Source organism: Pinus tabuliformis, chromosome 6 (genome assembly GCF_031772625.1).
Source record: "Pinus tabuliformis cultivar Carrire ecotype Pingquan chromosome 6, CPIR1, whole genome shotgun sequence".
NCBI lineage: Eukaryota > Viridiplantae > Streptophyta > Pinopsida > Pinales > Pinaceae > Pinus > Pinus tabuliformis.
The window spans coordinates 304655238-304682316 of NC_142292.1; the positions used below are offsets into that span (position 1 = coordinate 304655238).

At 40.5% G+C, this 27079-nt stretch overlaps 1 protein-coding gene across 2 annotated transcripts in view; it reads right to left on the bottom strand.

Moving 5' to 3' along the window:
* KEA3 (K+ efflux antiporter 3) overlaps window positions 1-27079 on the bottom strand; it is a 365310-nt gene that overhangs the window by 257823 nt on the left and 80408 nt on the right. The gene's annotated exons all lie outside the window — the stretch shown is intronic.

The following is a 27079-nucleotide window of genomic DNA, read 5'->3' on the forward strand; positions in this document are numbered from 1 at the left end:
AATGATCAAATGAGGCAGGAAGGGATAACTAAGGACATGCAAAAGGAAGTAGGAGAAGATATGAGAGGATTATAGTCTATTGGCATAGGAAGAAGAAATATGGTAATAAAATGTACGGTAAATCCACTAATATGCCCAAGCAAGGAAGGTTCATAACACAATATGGGGAATAAAGATGATGATGGTATTGAACAGAAAATAAAAAAGGTTTAATTTTTCCATTTTTATCTTATATAAAATAGAAAATAAAAGCAGTTTAATTTTTTAAAATGACATGGTCGTTGTAGTGAGGTTTACCTTGGCCTTATTTTACCTTCCAGAGTGTTGGATGATGATCAAAACCATGTTTTTGTTAGCTATGAACCTTGGGCTAGAGAATGGGATTGGAGTCTAGTGATTAAATGTTCATTTCTGGTAGCATCGGATATGCTCTAAGCCTCAAAATTTGCAAGGAGGCTTGGACACATGTATTTCACAATACCCAGAAATCGTTTTGGGAAATTCCACCCAGAATCAGTGTTATTAAAATAATTAATTATTTTTAATGGGTGCCTAAGTCTAAATTTAGGAAATTAAAATAATTAAAGGGTATTAATCTAACTGTGGGTGAAGCTTCTAGAAGAAGACAATGATCAAGCCAAAATGATTTGCACCGTTGATTAGAATCTAATCTGGGCCGTTGGTTCTCAACAGAAGAATTATAACAGGAGGCTTGATGGGCATTTGGAAAACACATCGAGTGGGAGATTAGAGATTGAATTTCTGAAGATAGCGGCGTAGCAGTTGTTGGAGAGAAGTTCAAAGTGATTTCTTGCAGTGAAGGGTAGGGATAGTTCTAGTTGGAGATTTCTCCTAATCCGGGAATACTCAGTAGAGGAGGCAGAGAGAGATCTGGGAGAGGTAGTGTAGAGGCTACGTTGGGCAGCATAGGCTGACGCAAAGGCAGCGCAGAGCCTTAAGGAGATCCGTATTTTCGCTGGAGAGATCGATTTCTGAAGCCGGAAGCCGGGGTGTGAGACTGCGAGGACAAAATCAAAGTCTCAGAGGCAAATCAATCAGCAGAAGGGGTGATGTTGTCCCTAGAAGCTATGACGTTGGGCCTACGCAGTGACTGAGCAGAGGCAGCAAGGGACAAGCCATTTTGTGGCTGGATCAGTTGGGATTGCCAGTGATAGTGTGAGGTATTTCTCACTAATCTTATGTCAGTCATATTCTCTGTACTGGATAGCCAGCAAGGCATCCAGAGATTGTATTCAAAAAACTACTGCTTAATAATACAAACCCTCCGCTGCTACACTAGTTTTCCCACACTGGATTTTTCTAGGGACATTTGTCAAAAAATAACAGTGTAATGTGTTGTGTATTTCTTTCTTGCTCATTTTTTTGTCTTCGCATATAATTTTAATTGGTGAAGGCTGTAGTGTATTAGTTCGGTATTTGTTGTAGGAAGTAGTGAATAATTTTTTCAGTAATTAACAAATAGAAGGAACTTAATCAGTTGCCGCAGTAGAAATTTGGGCTTCCAAATTTTCATTACTAACACACCCAATCTAGTCTAGAATAGTTGTACAAGTGCTTAGATCCTATTGGAAAGATCTTTGTGGAGAAGTCTCCAACCCTTGTGTCAACTATGGCACCGAATAGAATTTTACCCACACTAAAAGAACGCCCTATAAGGGTTTTTTCAAAACTTGGGTTTAACGAGTACCTAATGCCAACAAGGGTGAGTTGAGATCTAGTGCCTTGACTCCCCCCTACATGTGACTCATTGCCCTGTTACCTGTTGATTTGTGGTAGCATCAGATGTGATCTAGCCATGAAAGTACATGAGATCTCCAAGACCCAGAAATGGTTTGGGGAAATTCCACCTGGTTAGAGAGATATTAAAATAATTACTATTGTTAATGGAGTTCCTAAGTCCGAACATAGGAAAATTAAAATATTAATGAGTATTAATAAAACTAGGTGAGAAAGTTCTAAGTGACAAGGATCAAGCCAGTTCTAATCTTAGCCATTGATTAGGGACTTAATCTTGGCTGTTGATTCGTCAACAGGAAAAGTATAAGAGGAGGCTTGAGGGTCAGTGGGAGATACACCAAGATTGGTCAGTCAGTTTTATTTTCTGGAGCGGGGTTTGCTGAGAGAAATCGAATAAGTGATCTAAGTTGTAACGAGGGCCAGTGAGTGCATAGCAGAGAGACAGAGATAGTGCCAAAGGGCCAACGCAATGATTGAGGAGGCTACGTAGAGCCAGCAGGAGCCACGTAGAAGGCCAGAGAGACTGCACAGAGGCTAACAGGGCCTGCGTGGGTGACGCAGAGGGCTAGAGAGTTGATGCAGAGGGTCTAAGGGTTGATGCAGGGCATTCCAGAGCTACGAAGAGGCTAGCAAGGCTTACGCAAAACCTTGGAGAAGTGATGGAAGGATTTTCGTGGGGAAGACTTGCGAAATATCTACTTTCGAAGAGAGGTATTACTGCCAGATAGAAATCTCTATTGGGTGAACCAGTTTGGCACCCTAGTTGTACTAAAGAAAGCTGCTTAATAATAGAACCCTCAGAACTGTTGCACCGGTTTTCCCAAGTTGGGTTTTTCCGGGGACGGTTGTCCAAAAATAATGGTGCCCCTTGTGTCTTTGTTTATTATTTCAGTTGATGATCTGTATATGAGTTGAGACTGCATTTGCATTTATTTTTCAGTATTTATATGGTTAAATAACTTGTTAAGTAATAAACAAGTAGGTGAAATAATCCAAATAATGCAAGAAGAATTTCTAACGTGTTAGACTTAGAAATTTCAACATGGTATCAGAGCGTTGCAGATCACGAGAGAACTGAAGGCAACAGCAGAAATCAGAAAATTTGCAGCAAAAATAGTTGTCCCAAGAGACAGAGTTGTTTCTAAGCAAAAGGCAACAGAGAATGAGTGATGCAGAGGGCCTGCATCATCATTTCGAGCCAGAGAAAGGGCTAGCACAAAGAGAGAGAGAGGCAGAAGAGGCTCACAAAGAGCCACGTCACCCTACTCAATCAGGTAAGCTTGATGCAATTGGCCAGAGGAGCGATTCAGTCTCGTCGGGATTGCGTAGAGCTAAGAGGCTCAGTTTCTTCAGCTGCTTGGGCTTAGGGAGCTGTGGGTAGATTGTGGATTGGGAAGTTGGTGGGGTGTTGTTGTTGTCGAAGCAAAACAGTACCTAATGGGATAAAACCAAGGTAGAGAGAGTCGCTGCCTTGAGGGATTTCTAGCCAAGAAATCCAAATCCGAGTTGCAGTTGCAAAGAGGATTGGAGAGGAGTAGACCGACAGTTGCCAAGAAGATTTCCAGCAAGGAGAATATAGCCAAGAAACCTCAAAACAATAAAATTTTGAAATTTTGCAGGGACCCAAAAAGCCAGGCAACAAATCAATCAGTAAAAATGGTGGCCCAGGATCTCTTTAAATCCACGAGAACCTCCTTAAAAAAATTCAGAAATCTCAATTAAAATCTTCCCTTATAAAATTTCTCCAAATTTAAAAAAAAATTGAAACCCTAGACTGCAAATTTTTTTGGATAATCTCCCTGCAAAATTATGCAAATAAAAACCCCAGAGATCCAGATATTACCCTCCAGGGCCTAGATCTAGACTCTACACGGATTTTTTCCTCAGATCTGTAGCTGCAAGACAACAAGAAACACCCAAACGATATATACAATGACCCAGAAAAACCCAAGTCATAAAACCAAAAATAATTACAGATCTATGCACATGAATGACAGATCTATCAGATCTAGGGAGTGTGAGTCTAACTCCGCTCCCATATCTAATAATATATGTCTCTTAACAGCGAGATTCATCAATTTCGCACGTAAAAAATTTAAATTTTTAAAGTTTAAAGGAGGTGTTGAGCTCAAAACCCTTCATGCATCACCAGTAAAAATCTTATGATAAGCCGTGGATCAAATTAAGTCGGGCTCTTAAGAAAACATCAATCAGGACTTGGCTGGTCCAACTGAAAACTTCCCCGAACGCCCGATGATCTAAAAATCAAGATTTTCCTGCAAAACTCATTTCAGCCATCAAAATAGAACGAGAAAATGATAATAAAATTCATATAAATAGAGATACCTGCTATTACATTCAAAATTTAAATTATCACTTAAACCCCAACGACTGAGCAAGATACATGTACTCAAATCACTCTTCAGAAGCTATTATCAATGGCTAAAAAAAAAATTACACATGAAAAACGATACATCTTATAGTATTTCCATGAAGAGTAACACTGGCGAAAATTAACCCCAAAGTCTTCCGTTATTATTCAAAAAAAAAGATTACACGAGAGCTTTTCACTTTAGCACACGACTCAAAGGTCGGATGAATGGACTGACAAATGACTTCCTATTTAAAGATAAATCCTCCAACGGCTAGTTCGAGTGATCCTCGTCAAAGCAATCTCGACCATTGATGAGGATCAAAATTTCTTTTAATCTCATCCGTCGAAATTTTAAATTATTGAGGAAATTCGAATTTTTCAACTAAATGCATTTTAATTAATTCAAAAATTAATTTTTTGAATTAATTTCCTCAAAATTTTGACTTTGACTTAACCCCAGGGATCAAAGGCTTAAAATTTATCAAAATAATTAATTTACCTTAGTCCCTAGACCTCTTAAAATTTAACTTTTAAGGACCGACGAATTTTGCTTTCGGAGAATTTAAATTTACTTAGGACCTAAAATTTATTAAATTTATGGCTTATGATTTTAATTAATTTTTTGGCCGGAAAATTTAATTAATTAACCTATGAGGGGATAAATTATTTTTCCAACCCTCAAAACACTTTACATCATAATTTTCATATTTTTTACATCTCAAGGGGGAAAACCCATTTGTGATAGACCCTCACAGACTACCCATTTTTGCGACACAAATATAATCCAGCAGACCAAGCAATTTGTAATAAAATAACCTAACCAAATAGTCAGGATTATTCCCAAATCACTTTTACATAGACTCGATCTAAAACAGTAGGACTCCCCTAAGATCCTAGTGACAAAATACATTCCGTCTCTGGGTTAAGACTGAAGGAAAACTCTGCCGACCATCCGAGAATGAATCGGTGAGACAAAAAACCTCCCAGAATGTAGGTCGTCACCAAAAAATTAGGTTTACCTAGGCAATTACATACATAACACAGATGCGCTGAGATTATTTACATCATATACATGCAGAATGGGTTTACATTATAACATGATAATCAAGCTGATGATGATCGTTGCACGACACGAACACATCGATCAGGCGCTATCCCTTTCGCAAAAAAAGGGGTGTACTACTATGGGTCTTGACACACAGTGGTCAACATCTGGCTCTATTTTGGGACACGTTGTTGCACCAGAGGAATGTGAGAATCCAGAATCTGCATCCACGCAACACACAACATAAGTAGCGTCCATCCAAAAATAATCATATAATGTTAAGCATAGGAAAGATATAAACTCTTCATTTATTAACTATCCTAATAACATGAAAAACATAAATCTAAATACAAAATGAAATATTGAAATAATAGGGCATAAGGTTAGAAATCCAATACAAAGATGCCCCATGGGATCAGATGCGTTCAATATAGTGCATACTGAGCATTTGCTTGCTTTCAAGCAAATCTGTTGGTTGTTTCTCGGATGTGCCATGTCCAATCCTGCATATGGTAGGACTTTTTCGTATCCGAAAATCAACATGCTCGTGGCCATCAAATGCATCAAACTTCTTTCTCGTTTTCTTTCTCTTGCACTTTTTCTTTGTGGCAGGTTGTATCACTGATGATGTGGAACATTCTGTTTCAAAACTCTCAGATGAAGTATGTATGATATGCATGACATGTCTTTCTTCATTTTGCATCTGCTCTGTCAAGAATGATGGATCAGTCTCATAGGTGTCATGAGTTATAATTTGATCTTTTATGATCGATGGATCAAACATGCAAGCATCAACCTGATTCTTATTAATTTCCATTTTATCCGAGTCACCTTCAATTAGCCACTTTTCAATGGAACAAATGACCTCATAATAAGATGAAGCTTGCTGCAGCAGATAGGCAGGCTTATGATCTGTTGACGTTTCCTTGTTTCTTTCATCCTCTGACTAATGCTGAAGTTTTTGTACCTGTATTGTTATGGCATCCATCTGAGTAGAGTGTTCAACCTTCATAGCACTGCCTTCCTTGGCATGGTTTTCCTCCATGGTCAATAACTTATTCTGAAGACATATCTGACCAACTTCCATATTTTTTATTACTTTGTCATTATCTGCTTTTATGGTCATCAAGCAATGTTGCACAAATTTTATCTCTTTCTCATGATTTGCTTGTATGATAGCTAACTGATTATTATAATCGAATCTCATGATGGACATTTCCTCATCCATAGTGACAATCTATTCTGAATCGAACTTATTTCTTCTTGATAACTTGTTTCCATGGCAGTCACGCGTTTTGAATGATTAAATTCCATGATCGTCATATTTTCCTCTAGGGCTAATAACTTGCTTTGCATAGAATTAATTTCCCTGTCATGATTAGCTTGCATGGTTTCCATTTCCTTAGCATGATAACTCTGCATGTTGGTCCTCATATCCTCCATATTCTGAGCACACTTTTCTATTACAGTGGCTACGTGATCGAAGTGTTTAATTTTCATGATTTCCATTTCCTCATCACGTTTTTCCAGTTGAGTGTACAAAGTTCTCATATCCTTGACGTAATCAGTTATAAATTTTTCTCAATTAAGCTCCATATTTTTTACCAGCTGTGTTTGACTGAACTACGTGTCTTTAACCAATTGCTTTAGTTCCTCTATAAGATGCTTATCATTCTCCCTTTCATTGTCGATGCTGATTTGATAACTTGTTCCTGCTTTTCCACTATCATGGATTTGTCTTGCAACGGTACAAGTGGATGGCACATTCTGATATGGAGAATTGTCTTGAAATCTTTCATTGACAGTTGGATCCTTTACAAGATCACTTTCATTCTGTTGCATAGTATTAGGGGCACAAGGCGAGCCACCTTGATCACCATATCTATCTGTAAAAGCATTGATGATGTCTTGTAAAGAAGCGAAAGAATCTTCAGGACAATTATGAAACCAATTCAAAGCATCACCCTCTAAAGAAAAGGCAAATAGACGCATCTTGACATCTTCATGTTTATATTGGGAAGAACTACAATATTTGATTATTGTATGAGTAACCCTGCATAGATGCTTTCTAGCAGTGACTGAATCACCACCCGAGAACAAAGGCAATTTATGAATGGCCTCTTCCGACATATCATGGAGAAAATTAGTAAAATGACACGAGGTAAACGAATCATCCATGATGACTTGCTTGAAGGGATAAGGAGGGACCAAATGGATGCTAGAGAGAGACCCCTGCTCAAGAAAATCAAGAGATCCACAAGAAGTGAGCTTCTAGTAGAAATTCTTGTAAGAAATGAAAGAAGTGGAGTCGCCACTTGAACATGAATCTAGCTCTAAGATCCAAAAGGCAAACAACTGGATATAAGGGAGGGTTTCTTGTCTGAGAAATAATGGATGAATAAGTGGAGTCGCCACCCAAACAAGAAACGAACGATATGTCCAAGTGCTAAAAGTGCAGATGAAACAATTAATGAGATGATGAAAGATAGGGCGATGAAAACATCAAATGACGCCAGGAAATGTTGTGCTGATGGGATAAGAAATGATGAAATATTAGATGATTAGAAAAATGTCATGAGACCCAAGGACAGAAAAACTCTATCCTCGGCAACGGTGCCAAAAAAATTTGTCGTTGCCAACTCAAATGAAAAGATGAGAAATGAGAAGAATGATGAGGAAATGTCGTTGAAACGTTGAGAATAAAATGACCCCGGCAACGGCACCAAAAAATGTCGTCGTTGTCGACTCAAATGAAAATATGAGAAATGAAAAGAATGATGAGGAAATGTTGTTGAAACGCCGAGAATAAAATGTCCCCGGTAACGGCGCCAAAAAATGTTGGCGCACAAAGTGTCTAGGCAACGCAACAACGCTCAGAGTAAGAATTGTCACTCTAATCCTTACTCTGTTTAGACTCTCTCCTAGGCAGGTCAAGGGGGGTAGTCCCTAAGGTGAATGGATGAGGGTAGCCTGTGGAACACGGGCTCCAGGAGATTTTAATGATGAACAGCTTGATGAATTTAAAGCAAGTCTCCGTCAATTAAGATAGATGGATTAAAATAAGACACAATTACAAGATATAAATGACTACAAACCAGTGCCTTTAATATTTGCATCAACCATAGACTAAATAAGAAAACAAGTTATTCAAAACAATTTATATATGTGACGAATAGTGACAATCATGAATGATCAATATAAATGCCCAAAACTGCAATATGCAAGAGATTCTAGATTTAAAATAATTTTCATTGATGACCCAGATCTAGAATTAATTAACTTTCTCCAACAGTCAATATGATTTAAAACGTTTATAGCACCTTGACCATAGAAAAATTACTTACCATGAAAAAAACCGACCTTTAGATAAACAATTTAATTATTCCTTAGACAAATTGAAGAAGTAAAATAAATCAAAAGGGTTAATAAATTAAAATTTTAATGGGTCATAGGCCACATTAGAAATTTTAATGTGAATGCGCAAATCCCCTTAATTTAATTCCTTAGTCACCAGAGCTTAAATTTTTTTAGATTTTTAAATGTTTTAGATTTTTTTTTTAGTTTAATATTTTAGTTTTTTTTTTTTTTATGAGATTTTTACGATTTTTAATGATTTTTTTAAATGAAAATCATAACAAATCAAAAATAAAATAAAAATCAAAAAATCAAAATCAAATCAAAAATAAAAAATAAAAAAAAAATCAAGATCAAATCAAAATTAAAAAAAAAATATCAAAACAGTGAATTGAAAATAAAACAAAAAGAAAAAATAAAATCGAATTCTAAAAAAGAACTTAACCCTAACCGTGAATACCCAAACGAAACTTAATAAATAAATAAAATCGAATGTGTTTTGATATTTGTTAATGCAGGTCGGATAGGCGGCTTGGACAGCAAAGGAGAGGAGCTCTGCTCGCGGCAGCGACAAAGCCGCGAGTTAGATGGCAGGCAGCGAGGTTTGCTTGGTTTTGCAGGTTGAAAGGCTCGACGGAGGCAAAGGAAGAGGCAACAGCGGACAGCAACGGTTTGGAGGAGCTAGACAGCGATGGGAGAAAAGGAGTGGGAGCGGGCTAAGAAACACAGTTTTTTGCAGGGAGAAAATGGATGCGGGAAGCTGCAGGTAGAAGGAAGCGGATGGAGAATGAGAAGCGAAGGGAAAGGGCGGTGTTTTGCAGCTGGGCAACGTATGGAGGATGAATAGTTGCGGACAGGAGGGAGAAATGTAGAACATGAGGAGGGCTTTTTGAGATGTGGGTGTTGAAGGTGATGAGGACGCAGCCGATTTGTTTGTTGTGTGTATGCAGGTGTAGATCGATGGACAGGGTTTGAGGGTTGAAGGATACGCACAGCAGAGATGGGAAGTGGAGTGAATGGAGGGGAAATAGGCCAGCGGATTGAGGAGTAAAAGAGCATGACAGTGAGGGAAGGCTGCAGAGATAAGGAAGCACTTGGAGTTGCAGACTTATGGCAGCAAGAGGAAAAGCGATGAGAAGTGAGAATACAACCAAGAAACCCAAAAATTTCCAAAAATCTCAAAACAATAAAATTTTGAAATTTTGTAGGGACCCAAAAAGCCAGGCAGCAAACCAATCAGTAAAAATGGTGGCCCAGAACCTCTTTAAATCCACCAAAACCTCTTTAAAAAAAATCAAAAATCTCAATTAAAATCTTCCCTTATAAAATTTCTCCAGATTTAAAAAATAAATTGAAACCCTAGACTGCAAAATCTTTTGAATAATCTATCTGCAAAATTATGCAAATAAAATCCCCAAAGATCAAGATCATACCCTCCAGGGCCTAGATCTGGAATCTACACGGATATTTTCGTCAGATCTGTCGCTGCAAGACAACAAGAAACACCCAAAAGATAAATACAATGACCCAGAAAAACCCAAGTCAGAAAACCAAAAATAATTAGAGATCTATGCACATGAATGACAGATCCAAAAGGTACTCACGGACACCAAAGGATAGCGGATACAGGCGACTGGGGTTAGGGCATCGAGCCCGGTGAACGAACCTGCTACTAGGACCTGAGAACAACAGGAGGAAGACCCCGTCACAGTTTATGGTTCATTCGCGGCTTGCTCACGTTATTCTATAGCTGTTTGCGGTTTTGGCCGGTTAAGTTTATTTGTTTTCCCCTAGACTGTTTTGGTCCCCCACCGACATACCTGCAGGCAGCTGTCAGCTCGGGTTTTCGACAGTTATGGAGGTCAAAGACGTTTTTTCCGCGGGTTCTTCGGAACATCTGCCGATATGGCCTCAGACCGGGTCCACTGTGGATGATTATTTAACATTTGAGCACGAACTTGCTGCAGAGGTCGATGCCCTACCTTCACTCTCTCGGCAGCATATACCCTCTATCTCGATTGCTTTAGAAGCATCGGCCATTCGGGAATACACAGGCCCTCCACCTCTCAGGGAACCCTTAACGGAGGTCGTTTGCGGGCGAGCGCCAGACACACAAACCCTAGGGCTAGATTTGGGTTCGAATCTTGCGGGGATTGAGACGGATAAACCCTTGGAGGGGTATCCTCCTGCACTAGATTGCCGAGCACTAGTTCTTTCTGCTCCACTAGACACGGGGAACCCTCCACAGGGCAACTTCACGGGGATAGGCATTATCTTAGGGTATTTCAACAATCTAAGGGCAAAAGGACCATTGGCAGGGAAGGACACGGCCGCACTTGTGGATGGACAGGAGGATAGGGTGGCGGCAGGCACGAGCAACAAACAAACAGGGATTTCAAAAAGGAAAAAATGCCTCCCTCTAAGCAGCAATGAAATCTTCCTAAAACTGGCCGAGAACACTCCTTTCTGTGAGGCAATGGACTCGGCAGAAAAGGTTCTGGTAGGGCGTGTTAGAGGCAGACATTACAGCGTGGAGAGGCTTCAGAAATGGACGATGGAGGTCTAGGGACACCATCTGTCGGAACCCCCTCGAGTACAAACCTTTGTGAGGGGATGGTTTGCCCTGCGTTTCAAAAGCCTTGCTCACACTAATTGGGTCCTCTCTACAATATGGCACATTGATCAAGCACCAATCCTCCTTCGAAGGTGGACTTCGATGTTTGATCCAGAGACTGAAAAGGCGGGGGCAGGACCGATTTGGGTACGACTTCCGGGTCTTCCCTGTCACTTCTGGATAGAGCAGATATTTAGACAGATTGGGGACGCCATGGGTTCGTACCTTACTCATGATGAATCTTTTATCTCGACAGGAAGAATGGCTTATGCCAGAATATTAGTACACATGGACCTCTCGGAAGGGCTTCCGGAGTATATAACATTCAGTGGAGGGATGCGGTGAGGAGGCAAATGCTGGACTATGAGGGGGTACCTTTCAGATGTAGGCGCTGCCACAAGGTGGGGCACCTTTTCAAAGACTGCCCTCTGAACAAGTGGAATAGCAGGAAGTCAGCGAGAAATTTTACCCAGGTATCATAGGATCAGGAAGCTCTGTCACATGGAGACCCAGAGAGAGAGGAACAGCCTCGTGCATTTGAGGATTATCATAGGATTTCTACTCCTCACTCTGGAGGAACAGGCACATTATCGAGCCCTGGTTTGCGGTCAGCGGAACTAGCTCAGAACACTCCAAGGAAGCGTGGTCGGTGACCTCATCGCCCCCCTCCACCAGTTCCTGGCACTGCTGCGGCGGCCTCGGGTGACTCCAATACATTGGGTATGAACTGCTTTCACTTACCCACCACACAATGCTTTTCTGATATTCAAAATTCAATATCTGAACAGTTATTGGGTCCGGGTCGAAACTAGCTCAGAACACTCTGAGGAAGCGTGGTCGGCGACCTCATCGCCCCCCTCCACCAGTTCCTGGCACTGCTGCGGCGGCCTCGGGTGACTCCAATACATTGGTTATGAACTGCTTTCACTTACCCACCACACAATGCTTTTCTGATATTCAAAATTCAATATCTGAACAGTTATTGGGTCCGGGTACTAATATCCCTATTGAGACCCCTGTACCCAGTTTATGTGCTATCGCTCCCCCCCTCACCTCCTTCCCCCCCACTCCCCCCGCGCTATTTTGCACCCCTCCTCCGCAGCCCTTAGCTTCCATGAAAGCAGCCTTAGTCCCAAGATACAATACTCGGTCTCGATCGAGGCATTCGGCACAGGACCAGGTTGGACTGGATATTCTCCACCCCCCCCCCCCCCCCCCCGCTAAGGCCTCTCGAGGCCGTCCTTCTGAACTCAAAATCGCACAAGCACAAGCTGATGTAGACATTGCTTTGGGCAAGCAATCTACTATCACTGGGGTTCTTAGAGCAAGAACAACCCCATCCGAACCCCCTCCATGAAGATTCTATCCTACAATTGCAGAGGGCTTGCTAGACCTGACAAAAAACTAGCACTCCGTCGATTACTCTCTGCCGACTCTTTGGATGTCATATTCCTCCAGGAGACCTTGGGTCATGCAAGTGATATAGCTCGTACTCTTGAACACTCTCTGTCGGGTTGGAGATTTTCGGGATTGGATGCCCACGGCCGTTCTGGAGGTCTTGCTATGGGTTTAAATATTCGCACTATCAAGGAAATCAACTGTTGGGGAGGACAGGGTTTTATTGGGGCAGATGTACACTCTGCTGAGATGGGGATCCCCTTCAGAGTTATCAATATTTATGGGCCTTGCCTGAATCGCCCTGTTTTCTGGGATCGCCTTCTTGATTTGGAACTATTTTCAGTTGATAATCTGATAGTTGGAGAGGGGATGTAAATTTTTCTATAGGACATGCTGAATCTTGGGGACATCGTGCACAAAGGGACTCACTCTCAGACTACTTCTCGTCCATATTGGAACTGCACCATCTGATAGACATTCCTGCTGCAAAATTACAGGCCACTTGGAGGAACAATAGGGTTGGGGATAATGGACTTGCAAGGAGACTAGACAGATTTCTTGTCAAGGAGCAGGTTATGGATTTGGGACTCAATATAAGGCAATGGGTTGGGACAGGTGGGCTCTCAGACCACTTGCCTATTTATATGGAAATGGAAAGCGGAAGGGACAGGCCGAAGGGTCCTTTCAAATTCAGTTCAACCTGGCTCAAGGATGCATCATATATCAGCATGGTCACTGATTTCTGGAAAACAAACCCACCAGGGGTTAGAGGTACAGCTACGGCTGGGTTTATTCGTAACCTAGCAGAGCTGAAGAAGATGTCCAAAATCTGGGCCCATCAAAAAAGATTACAGGATGATCAATCGCTGAGACAGATTGAGAATGAACTGGAGGTTTTTGAAAAAGAGCTGGGAGGTCTATACAGATCAGAGGAGCACAAGAATAACATCACATCCCTCTACTCAGCCCGTGGTAAGATTCTCAAAGAAAGGGAAGACAAATGGAGATTGAGGAGCAGGGCCATCTGGATATAGGAGGGGGATGCAAATACAAAAAAATTTCAAAAATTTGCTAATGGGAGGAAAGCTATTAACACTATTTGGCAAATGCAGGATGAACAAGGAAGGACAGCAAACACTTTCCCTTAGCTCGCCTCACTTGCAAGCTCGCACTTTAAAAATGCCTATAGTGACCCCAGGGAGACTAATTTAGCAGAAATTATCAGGGTTGCTCAGCGGTTCCCTAGATATGTGGAGCAAGAGGATGAGGAGGATTTGGTGCAGGAGGTCACTTTGGGGGAGTTGGAGGCCACTTTAAAATGGTTCAGCAAGGACAAAAGCCCAGGACCTGATGGTTGGTCCATCGAATTTTATTTGGCATTTTTTGAGTTGATTGGACCGGATCTTCTCAGAGTTGTGGAGGAGTCAAGGGTTTCAGGTCGATTGGAAGCGGCCATTACCTCCACATTCATTGCCCTGATCCCGAAGGCTGACAATCCGTCCACTTTTGATGAATTCCGCCCCATTTCGCTTTGTAACTGTTTGTACAAGATAATTGCCAAAATTATAGCAAACAGATTGAAGCCAATCTTATCGAAGCACATCCTGCCTGAACAATTTGCATTCCTGAAGGACAGGCAAATCCATGAGGCAATTGGGACAGCACAGGAAGTATTACACTCTCTCCACAGCAAAAAAGGCAAAGGTATGATAATGAAGGTGGATTTATCTAAAGCTTTTGACAGGGTGAATTGGTTATACCTGAGAATGCTTCTTACCCACCTTGGTTTCCCTTTTATATTCATTAAATGGATTATGGGATGCATCACTAACATACCTTTCAGTGTATTGGTCAATGGGAGTGCATCCCCTTTCTTCACCTCGGCTCGTGGTTTGCATCAGGGGTGTCCTCTCTCCCCACTGCTTTTCCTCCTGATCATGGAAGGACTTGGGCAGATAATAACGGAAGATCATAGAAGAGGCAGACTCATTGGTATTAAGATTACAGATGATTGCACGCTTACACACCTACTGTTCGTGGATGACGTGCTAGTATTTCTCAATGTAAGCGTTGGGGAATTGACATCAATCAGAGATATAGTTTCCTTATTTCAGAAGGCCACAGGGATGATCATTAATGAAGGAAAATCTACATTGACAGTTGCAGCCTGCTCACAACATGAAATTAATTATGCTCTCCACAGATTTAACTTTACATCGATTGCTCTGGAGGAGGGGCTGAAATATTTGGGATACAAGTTAAAGCCAATAGGATACAAGATTGCAAATTGGACTTGGCTCATTGTAAAGCTGGAAAAAAGGCTCAGCATATGGTACTTAAGATTCTTATCTCGTGCAGGCCGTTTGACACTCATCAAGAGTGTCCTGGAAGCGACCCCAGTTTATTGGATGTCTCTGGCCTGGATTCCTCGGGGCATTTTGTCGAGGATACAAAATCTATGCTGCAGATTCTTATGGAGGGGTAATCAACTGGGAAGAATATATGCATGGGCAAAGTGGGATGCCCTCACACTTCCAAAAAAATGGGGTGGCTGGGGACTCAAAAAGCTTGATGATTTTTCCTCAGCCCTGGCAGCAAAGCTTGGATGGCAATTGGTAGCTTCGGACAGTTTGTGGACAAGGGTGGCCTACTCGAAATATATTGCCCCTACTCATGTACTGGAATGGATAAGAAGACCGGTTAGACTCTATACCGGTATTTCGATAATTTGGAAGGTTGTCCTGAAAGCTTTGGATCCCATCTGCTCTGGCATCACTTGGAGAATCCATTCGGGGAACAGAGTGCGCATTGGTATAGACCCGTGGATTGGCTGTGGGAATATGCACAGATTACCTCCGGATCTCTTAACGCACCTAAGGGAGCAACATGTTACACACCTTGCACACATTGCTGATGAGCTCAACTCCTCATTTCTTCAACAGGCATGGAAAACAGATCTTCAACTCAACATTCCTCCTCCATGGCAGCAGAACTGGAGGGACTATATACAAGCCCTCCTAGAGGCTCATATCCGATTAACATAAGGAGATAACGAGATTATCTGGGCACTGGCGAAATCAGGGAGATACACACCAAAGGAGGGCTACATTGTTCTGGCGGATCCGCGAAAGTCCCACATACTTCACTAGTGGTGGAAACACCTCTAGAAGCTCAAGGCGCCACCAAGATCCAGATTATTATTGTAGTGCATTCTGAGAAATAAAATCCCCACAGGGGATAACCTGATGAAGCGATCCTTCTTTGGCCCACACTGGTGTCATTTTTGCAATACGGATGGTGAATCTGCTTCCCACATATTCTTGAACTGCCAAGTGATTCGCCAATTACGGAATCTTGTGTCAGCCGTCGTACCCTCAAATTGTAATTGGCAACCGAGCTCACTGGTCGACACCTGGAACCTTTGGTTTTCCATTGTCATTCCCCACAAATTGAGAAACCTCCCCTTGTTGTTTTGTTGCGCTGTCTGGATTGCTCGCAATTAGCTTATTTTTCAAAATTCCCCTCCTAGGTGGACTATCATTGCTGCCATGATCAAAGCGGATTATGACCTTGTTGACCACTACCGGTCAACTACCCATGCAGTACACCCTCTTTTCTTGGCAGAAAGGGGTAGCACCTGATCAATGTGTCTGTGCCATCCTGCAGTCATCAACAGCTTAATCATTTTGATTGTAAACCCAGTCTGCATGTATTAATTGTAAATAATCTTAGCAGACATGAGTCGTGTATGTGAATTGCCTAGGTGGACCTAACTTTCTAGTGGTAATCTACGTCCCGGAAGGTTTTTCGTCTCACCGATCCATGGATCGGCAGAGTTTTCCTTCAAACCTGACCCCAAAGCCGGGATGGATTTTGTCATTGGAATTTTAGGAGAATCCTAGTGTGTTGATATGCTAGATTATAGTTATGTCGCAGAACTGGGTGGTTTATGGGGGTCTATGTTAAGTGGGTTTGTCCCCTTAAGATGTAAATTGTAAAAGTCATGATGTAATGTGTCTTGAGGGTCGAAAAATGTTTTAAATCCCCTCATGAGTCCTAAGTCTTAGGTCCTAGGTGATGTTTCCGAAGGCTTGGTTCGATGATCCATTTAATAAAATAATAAAATAATAAAAAATTAAAAAGTTAAAAAATTAAAAAATTAAAAAATAATAATAAAATAATAAAAAATCATAAAATAGAGCAAAAACCCTAAAATAATAAAATAATAATATTTTAAGTGAATGAATGCAAAATATTATTTTTTAATAAATCGACGGATGAGATCAAGAGATGTCTTGATCCTCATCAACGGTCGAGATCATTTCGACATGGATCACTCGAACTAGCCGCTGGGATCATTTCCTTTATATAGGGTGCTAGGGGTCATTTCAAAGGGAATCGGATCTGTGAGTCTGGTACTGAAGAAGCTCTCTTGTAAACTTTTTCTGGTTAATAAAAGAAGACTTTGGGGTCCATATTTTGCTGGTGTTACTCTCTGGAAATGCTGTGAGATTGTTTAATTTTCTGCATATTTTATTTTCAGCCATTAATAATAGCTTTTTGTAGAGTATTGTGAGCACAGGTATCTTGTTCACTTGCTAGGGTTTGAGTGTTGTTAGGGTTTCTAGAGTAATGGCAGGTATCTCCATTACTTTTTGAGATCTAGCAGCATTTTTGCCCTCTTTACTGATGGTTGTTCTGAGTTGTGCAGAAAACCCTTTATGAAGAAAATATGTGGGCGTTTGGGGAAGTTCTCGGCTGAACCAGCCAACTCCCGCAAGCATTTTTTGCTGAGCCCAGTTGGATTTGATCCTGGGTCTATCATTCAGTTTATTTTTCTAAGTTTCATGAGAGATTTTTTGAAGTTCTTCACAGTGAAAACCTTAAATTTTTTATTCTTTAAAATATTTCCGTGCTTATTGTTGATTCTGGCTGTTAAGGGGGCCAAACCTGTACATTAATCAACTGTTTTGGGGTTTCAAATATTGCCTTATGTGCAGTCTTCATTAGGGTTTGGTTTCCTTGCAATTGACGTCGAAAGCCCTTAGCGTGAGTAAGTTTCTGTTTGATTATGCATGCGGAATCAGGTAAATCTCCCAGCTCAGGTCTCGGTTTCCATTTTTTCTGAGGGCATGACAGCATATGATCATCAGGTAAATCTACTGCCAGGTAAGAAAATTTAATTCAATTTGATCTAAATTTTTGCTGTCGCCGTCAAATGTGTTTTCAAGTTTTCTTTTTTCTTTTTTTTTTTACATATTTAAATCTTTCCGTGGGGTTGGGTGTTCACTCTGCAAAGAATGCGTAACATTTTATCTGCTCAGCGTGAATGAAAACTGAGCATCCGTCTAGGGCTATTTTGTCATCGGTATTTGACAAATCGGTTTTCATTTTGCATCCATCGATTTGCTCATTGTCCTGGATCACATTCGGTGCTCCATCTTCGCGTTATCTGTGGTTTCGGCTTCAAAAAATCGAATCAAATCTGCTGATCTATGGACATAAATACACACATCAAAACATTGTTACGGCTTATGTGAACTCATATTGGGTTATCAACCTCAAATTCATCCACGCAGATTGCCGCTGCCATCCTATATACACCCAGCATTCGAAGATTTGTTTAAATTTTGTTGACAGGCCTGCAATCGTTATTGAAACCCCTTTGTTAAATGAACGAAATCGTGTTCTGGTCGAAGCTGTTTTGAACGTGTTCAGCGCAGGCAACGTCGGATTGCTCAGGTATCGATCCGTAAGAAACTGCGTTCGAGCTGATCCATTTTTCTCCTGTGCCTGCCAAAGAAATTTTTCACGCCTTCGGTCATTTTGCTTCACGCCGTGCCAGGTTATGCATGGTCTATTTTCAATTTCTTTTTTGATGGTTTCCGATTTGATATGTATCCGTGGCTGGCCTCTTAAGTCTATTTGGATTAGATACGTGCATTTCTTATTGTTAGCGTAGGTTTAGTTTAGGGTTTTCAATATAGTTTCATATTTTTTTTCGAATGTGATTTGGCCTTTAGATTGTATATAATAAATTTCATTTTTATTTTTTAGGTTATACGTATATCTATATTTCAAATTTTAGAATTTAGATTAAGTTTTGTTACGATTTAATTTTTTTTTAGATTTTAATTTTTATAATTAATCGTTTTCTTTTTTTTTATAGATTTTTATTATATAAAATTAAAAAAATAAATAAAAGGATTTTAGACTTAGTTTTATTTTTAATATAGTTTAGTTTTAGATTAATTTTTAGATTTCATTTTTTAACTTTTGTTTAATATTTTACTTAAAAAAAAAAAAAATTGGAAATTTCTTTTCTTTGTCAGATCCAGTTATTTTTCGAGAAATTATCATGTGGAATAAATGTTTATCATGAATATTTGTTGCATTTGCGTGGTTTAAAGCTTTAATCGAAATTTTCTTGTTTACTGGATATCGTTATTGTGCTTTTTTTTTAAGAACATCATTGTTTCAATTGATATCTTGCGTCGTTCTAGTTTTCATGATAAATGCTTGCTCTGCATGGTTTACATTGTTACAGCATCTGGTAATTAAACGATTAAATATTTACTCCACAAGGCACTGGTCTCTTAATTTCTAAATCCATCTAGTGCTTATCATATCGTGTCTCGTGTCTCCCAACCAACTGATCGACAGTTGGTCATCATCATCTCGCAGGGTCTACCCCCCTTAGCCGCGGGAGACAGGCTTAAACGGAGGGATCGGGGATTAGGGTGACAGCCTCCGGTCTGAGGGTTGTCGTGTTAATTCGCGCGACAACAGACCTCATCCCTAATGACCCGCCCCTCGCTAGAGCCCGAATAATCTCACAAGAGTTGATTGAACCCAACCAACCCTATGCATATTTTGATGGGGCTACACAAGATGAATGATGTGGGGGGGGGGGGTTGTGCTATCCTGCACATATCCAAGAGGCACTCTTACAGTCTATCTATGGGATTAAGGAGGGGAACAAATAACTTCACAGAACTTTTAGCAGCTTTTTATATCATCCGTTTTGCCTTGGAGAAGAACTGCCATGCTCTACAATTGTTCGGTGACTCTAAGATTGTCTGCGACTGGTTGAATAAGCGTTCTTATTACTGGTCTTTTTCATTGAGACACATACTTGATGAAGCATTAAGATTGATCTCCAATTTTGATTTTTTTCATGTAATCATATCTACAGGGAGCGGAACACAGAGGCTGACCGTCTTTCCAAAGAAGGCGCGATCCGGGAGCAGGGCATCTAGCTGATCAGTGAACAGATCGATGGAGAACTCTACCAGTACTATCACAGACCCTTTATGGAAATTTTGGCTTAATCATTGGACACTGTTTTCTGATTATTGTACATATTTACTTTGCTGTTTATGAACTGTTATGCGGCCATTATGATGGGCACAGTACATTTTTTTGGTATTATCTCCCTGCGTGGATCAAGATAATATTTACATTGTTGTACTTTTGTTATAATTTTGGACTCTTCTCTGACTCTGTTTGGGCTACTACCTCACTGTGACATAGGTAGTAGGCTTTGTAGTTTCTTTGGATCAGTTATCTATCGATAGAAATATCGGAATATGCATCTGCATCTACAAAATGTAATTTCTTTCTTATTAATGAAATTACGAATTTTTCCATGGGAAAAAAAGAATGACAGATCTATCAAATTTAGGGAGTGTGAGTCCAACTCCGCTCCCAGATTTGATAATCTAAGCCTCTTAACAGCGAGATTCATTAATTTCGCACGTAAAAAATTTAAATTTTTAAAATTTAAAGGGGGTGCTAAGCTCAAAACCCTTCATGCATCACCAATAAAAATCTTATGATAAGCCTTGGACCAAATTAAGTCGGGCTCTTCAGAAAACACGGATCGGGAATTCGCTGGTCCAACTGAAAACTTCCCCGAACACCCGATGATCTTAAAATCAAGATTTTCCTGCAAAACTCATTTCAACCATCAAAATAGAGCGAGAAAATGATAATAAAATTTAGATAAATAGAGATACCTGCTATTACATTCAAAATTTAAATTATCACTTAAACCACAATGACTGAGCAAGATACATGTACTCAAATTACTCTTCAGAAGCTATTATCAATGGTTAAAAAAAATTTACACATGAAAAACGATACATCTTACAGTATTTCCATGAAAAGCAACACCGACGAAAATTAACCCCAAAGTCTTCCGTTATTATTCAAAAACAAAAAAATACATGAGAGCTTTTCGCTTTAGCACACAACTCAAATGTCGGATGAATGGACTGGCAAATGACTTCCTATTTAAAGATAAATCATCCAATGGCTAGTTCGAGTGATCCTCGTCAAAGCAATCTTGACCATTGATGAGGATCAAAAAAAAAATTAATCTCATCTGTCAAAATTTTAAATTCCTGAGGAAATTCGAATTTTTCAATCAAATGCATTTTAATTAATTCAAAAATTAAATTTTTGAATTAATTTCCTCAAAATTTTGACTTTGACTTAACCCCAAGGATCAAAGGCTTAAAATTTATCAAAATAATTAATTTACTTGAGTCCTTGGACCTCTTAAAATTTAATTTTTAAGGACCAACGAATTTTTCCTTCGAAGAATTTAAATTTACCTAGGACCTAGAATTAGTTAAATTTCTGGCTTAGGATTTTAATTAATTTTTTGGCTAGAAAATTTAATTAATTAATCTATGAGGGGATAAATTATTTTTCCAACCCTCAAGACACTATATATCATAGTTTTCATATTTTTTACATTTCAAGGGGGAAAACCCATTTGTGATAGACCCTCACAGACTACCCATTTCTGCGACACAAATATAATCCAACAGATCAAGCAATTTGTAAGAAAATGACCTAACCAAATATTCAGGATTATTCCCAAATCATTTTACATAGACTCAATCAAAACACTAGGACTCCCCTAAGATCTTAGTGACAAAATACATTTCGTCTCTGGGGTATGACTGAAGGAAAACTTTGGCGACCATCCGAGAATGGATCGGTGAGACAAAAAACCTCCAAGAATGTAGGTCATCACCAAAAAATTAGGCTTACGTAGGAAATTACATACATGACACAGATCTGCTGAGATTATTTACATCATATACATGCAGAATGGGTTTAGATTATAACATGATAATCAGGTTGATGATGATAGCTGGACGGCACGAACACATCGATCGGACGCTATCCCTTTTGCAAAAAAAGCGGGTGTACTATTAGGGGTCGTTGACACATAATGGTCAACAGAGCCCTACCCGATGTGAGTCAGATGGTGACAAGGATACCTGAATTCAAAAAGAGTATGAAGGTACATGTCTGAGATGTACTGAAGGAAAATCTTACAAGGGGACCATTCCCCTCATGTGGCAGGTCCACGGGTTTGGAACAACCCGAGGGGTTTGAGATTCATGATACGGAATCTCGTGTATGCAGGTGGAAGAAAGCCCTCAATGGCTTGAGACAAAACACCTCGGGCTTAGTATGAGAGGATTGATAGTTGTCTGATGAAGCTAAGATTCACTAGGAGTGAAGTCGATCCAAACCATTGCGTGAAGGTTGTGGATGATAGACCTCTCATACTGGCACCTTATGAGGACGACCTCTTTCTGACAGGTGCAGACCCTCTCATTTGCAAAAGTAAGAGGGAGTTGGATTCTGGATTTATAATGGTGAACTGCAAGCCCATGACTAACTCAATGGAGCTTAACTTTCAGAAGTTATGTGGTAGTGATGCTAGATCAGATTTGGGAAATGCCTCTGAGTTTCATAAACTCATTCGCATTGATATTCTTGTTGAACTTCCGTCCGGATATATGTTTTGCAGTTAGCATGTTGGGCTCATATATGGTTGAGCCTCACTGGATTGATGCCAAGAATCATTTGAGATATCTTTTGGGCACAATCTCTCATGGATTGAGATACACTGCCGGACATGTGAAGCTGCATGATTATTCGATGCTAATTAGGCAAGCAGTGTGGAGGATCACAAGAGCACTTCTGAGTGCTAATTCTATTTGGGTTTTGCTCGATATCCTGGATGAGCAGGAAGCAAAAGACGGTTGCTTTGAGCACCGTTGAGACTGAATACATAGCTACGAGTATGATCTCGTGTGAAGATGCCTAGTTGTGGAAGCTCTTCAATGAGCTGTTTGTAGTTGTAAACATGATGGATACCACCATGATCTTCTGTGTCAACCAGGGGGGATTCGATTATTGTGGAATCTCGTAGTCTATGATTGCTTCAGCATATAGACATCAGATACTACCTTATAAGGGATATGGTACATCGATGAGCGAGAAGGCTCCATCGCATTGAGACTGATGTGCATGTCACAAACATTCTTTCGAAGCCCCGAGGAAAGGTCAAATTTGTGACTTTCCAGAATGACTTGGAGTCATTGAGAGACCCTCTTATGAGGGTCCTGCATGATGCATGCATTGAGCTCTGAGAGCTCCGAGGGGCTTGGGGTACTTCTTGGAGCAACAAGCGACCAGAGGGCGACTCACCCTCCCCTAATGGTGTGTTGTGTACAAGGTGAATGGTTCAGCCTTCCCCTGTGATACCCCGTGGCGACTTATGGATAGGATGAGTGGTTCTCCTATTGAGGCATCCTACCCATGCAATCTGGGACTCATGGGAAGTACCTCTCATCTAGCCAATGAGCAGGGAAATGGGGTTAGGGACCATAGTAGTACTATCGATGGACGCATCGTTGTATCTGTGACGACCCATCTATAAATACAAAGAACGCAAGCATAATAGCAGGTATACGGTACACGCATATGATAGCTACATATGCATGTATCGCATACACCGCACTAGTATTTTATACTAAATTGATTATAAGTGCTAAATACCATGACCCTTCTGGGAAAAGAAGTTCTACTCGTTCATCAATATTGCGTAATGTATGGTTAGATCAAGAGGACTATATATATATATATATATATATATATATATATATATTATATGCTCCAGAATATTGATAAAAATCATATTAATAAAATAAAATAAAGGTTAAGTATTAATATAAATAATTAATTAAAAAATATCCAAGTATAAAGTTCTAAACTTTATATTAAAACAAATATAAATAAAACTTTATATTAAAATATAAATAAAACTTTATATTAAAAATATAAATAAAACAATGTAATATGATAAAAATACATATAAACATTATAATGTTTAATGGTACGTGCATATCCAAAAGTAATGACATATTAAAAGAACGATTTATAAACATCTTATGGATTCAAAAACGGTATTTCATTTCACAACCTGAATCGAGACCAGGATAAGTAGGCAGAGGCGTGGCAGTAGCAGGGTGAGCGGTGGCTGCAGGTGGGAGGGCGGCCACCGCCAAACCAGAGGATATAAACCGCAGGTCATGGGTTGAGCAAGGGGGAGAAAAACCGGAGGAACAATTTGGAAGAGCTTGAGCGCTCTGAGGTTCTGGGCACGGGGAACAGTGAGCTTCTGTTGAGAAGCTCACTGGATTGAACAGCCAGGCTCTGCTCAGTCTCGCTGGGTGGAATCAATCTCTCGGTAACTGGAGCAGTGTAGCCAGAGGCATCTTCAACTGCAGGAGTGCAGTTAGGTACCTCAAATCGATTTTGTCAGGTTTCTGTTAAAAAAATGTCAGAAGTTCATGCTTTAAAATTCATTATTGTTTTTTGTACATCTGTTTTTCAGTTTTTATAGTATCTACCATACTCCCTTTGCTAGGATGACCTCCATTGATCTACGATCAATGAAACTGATCTTGGATTAGTATGAGTAATTTGAGACACTCACTTTTAATATTGATCTCGGATCAATTGGAACTGACTTCGGGTCAGTAAGAGTGATAAGACTCACTCTCTTGGAACTGACTTCGGGTCAATAGAGAATGGTATGAGAAATTCTCGATCAATTCTTCTTCTTCATGGTTCAGCAGAGCAGCGCAGGGCACTAATGACAGAGATCGTACAGTCTGGCAGATGGATCAGCAAATGGAGTTCTCCCTAGTTGAGCGGGAGTGTTAAAATTGGCAACTAGGGCCAAACTCTATGTGGGTCATCTTATTTATGGCAGCTGATATTTTTTTTGGATCCCTCTCATCGAGAGGTGCAGGATTGATCTAAAGATCATCCGATTCTGATAAATATTCATGGAGTTATGAATTTATTTGTGTTATAAGACAATTCGTCAAGGTCGGCCAACAACCAAATAACCCCCACATGTCCTCAACGTTTTAGTATAAAAGGAGGTGACTTGAGATTCATTTGCAGTGTGCACACACACTTCACTCCTGATTTCTCTCCACTTGTTATGGGTTTTAGTGGAAGAAAAATCTAGGAGAGGAAGCCCTAAACACAGAAGGTAAGGAGCCCTAGACGCAATCAAAAAGGAGGGCTACACGCTGCCCTGGTCTAGACGCAGTAGGGAAGGAGCCATAGCATGATCTACGCATGACCTAGCCACAGTCCTAGATGATCTACGCATGACCTAGAAGAGATGCCCTAATTCTTAACACAGTTATGGAGGAGAGGCCTAAGTGTTGTCCTAAAGGGGTCATGGGACAGCGTGATGTGGAGGAGATTAACAGAGGCAACTACAGCGAGGAAAAGAAGGCAGTGTGGAGCCTTCTTGGATCTGATTTGAGGATTGGTTGCTATTGCAAGAAGGCCGAGTGTGTTCAGGGCTAAATGCAAGTCAAAGACAAATCTGTTGGGTAGCAAACGATGTAAGGAACTCTGTTTTGAAGAGGGTTGTAGGTGGCAGCAAGGATTGTGGTAGGCCGCAGGCCTAACCACTTCAAAACAAGGACAACGTGGAAGTGTTTGGGGTTGTAAGGTGCCCAGAATAGCAGCATGAGTGGATTGAAGCCTTACTTGCCTAGGCCACATAAATTAAGGGTTGGTTTGAGTGTGATGTGTGGGCCATAAAGCTATAGCAAGGCTGTGTGGTAGGCCATAGGCCATACCATCACAACAAGGATAGCGTGGATTGTTTTGGGGTCATGACATGCCCCTATCTTCAGTGTGGAGGCAGAGGGTTCACCCTAGGATAGGCCGCAAAGACTAAGGGTTGCCTAGGTAACTGTTTGAGGGTTGTGGCAGCAACCTGAAAGTGCCCTAACCAGTCTATATCACAACAACGGCAATGGCATGACAGCAGCTATGACATGGAGCAGCAATAACACAGTGAGACAGCAACATGATACAGCAAAGCTACATTGGGGCAGCAAGCATGGTGCTGCAAACACATTGGGACAGCAGCAGCAATGCTTCAATGGAACAGCTGCAAGCATGGTGCCGCAAACACAATGGGACAGCATGGTAAGCATGGTGCTGCAAACACAATGGGACAGCATGGTAAGCATGGTGCAGCAAGCACATTGGGACATCAATGGTACATGATGCAATACAGTGATGGGTACAGTCATGATTGGTAAAGCATGATGAGATGCAGCATAGTAATGATGGGTGCAACATGGTGCAACACAGTGAGGTGCAGCATGATGATGAGGAGCAGCGCAATGATAGGTGCCGCATGGTGATGGAATCACTTGGGAGAATCATTTGAAGCAGCATGTCTTCAACTGAGTTTAGCTACCTCATGTATCATCCACCTAAAGATGATCTGTATTCTTATTTAGATAAGTCAAAGTGTTGACTTCTGTTGTAAATGTACTATTTCTCTCTCTCTCTGCTGAACTATTGAAGAACGTATAAGAAGAATTGATCAAAGGTTTCCCCACATTGAGGTTTGTCCCTGGCTAGTGCCACATCTTGTGTCCTCTTGTCTTGGCTTGTCTTCTGCAATCTATGTTTAGGTTCTATCTGCAATTTACTTTAATGCTGATGCGATTGCTAATCTGGAAAAGATATTGAGCTAACTGTGAAAATTGAAATAAATTGCTCTAAGCATAGAACATACCTAAAATTAACAGAAGGAGTTTTACTGAAAAAGGCCTTGACAAGGTGGATGGAAGATGAAAATGCAAAAAAGAATCGTCAATCCCTTCCTATCTTTGTAATTTGTACAATCTGTTTAGGTCAGAATGCCTTTTTTCCAGGACAATGTATTTACTCTAGAGATGGTCTTCTTCAAGATCCAAGATGGTTACAGAGCCATGGACAGACTGAAAAGGAAAATCAGAAGGATGTTCAAGAACGAAGACAAATAAGTCAAAGCCTTATGGATTCTTTGATGGGGTTTCACAAGGTTATCATAGGATAAGTGGAGTGCGAGGATTTTTGCAGATGTCTGATACTAGGTGGATTCACTCCAAATGCAGTTTGACAATCCAACAAATAATGAAGCTGAAACACGAGCCATCATCATTCAAATGTCCTTAGTATTAGAAAGGGAAGCAGAAATTGACAGTTGTGGGAGACTCAAAACTTGTTATCTCTTGCATGGCTGGTGCCTTGGATGACAGGAATATGAATCTAAGTAGACCAATGACCTGAACAATGAAGATGAAACCATTATTCCATGAGATATCATTCAAACATGTGATGAGGCAGCTCAATC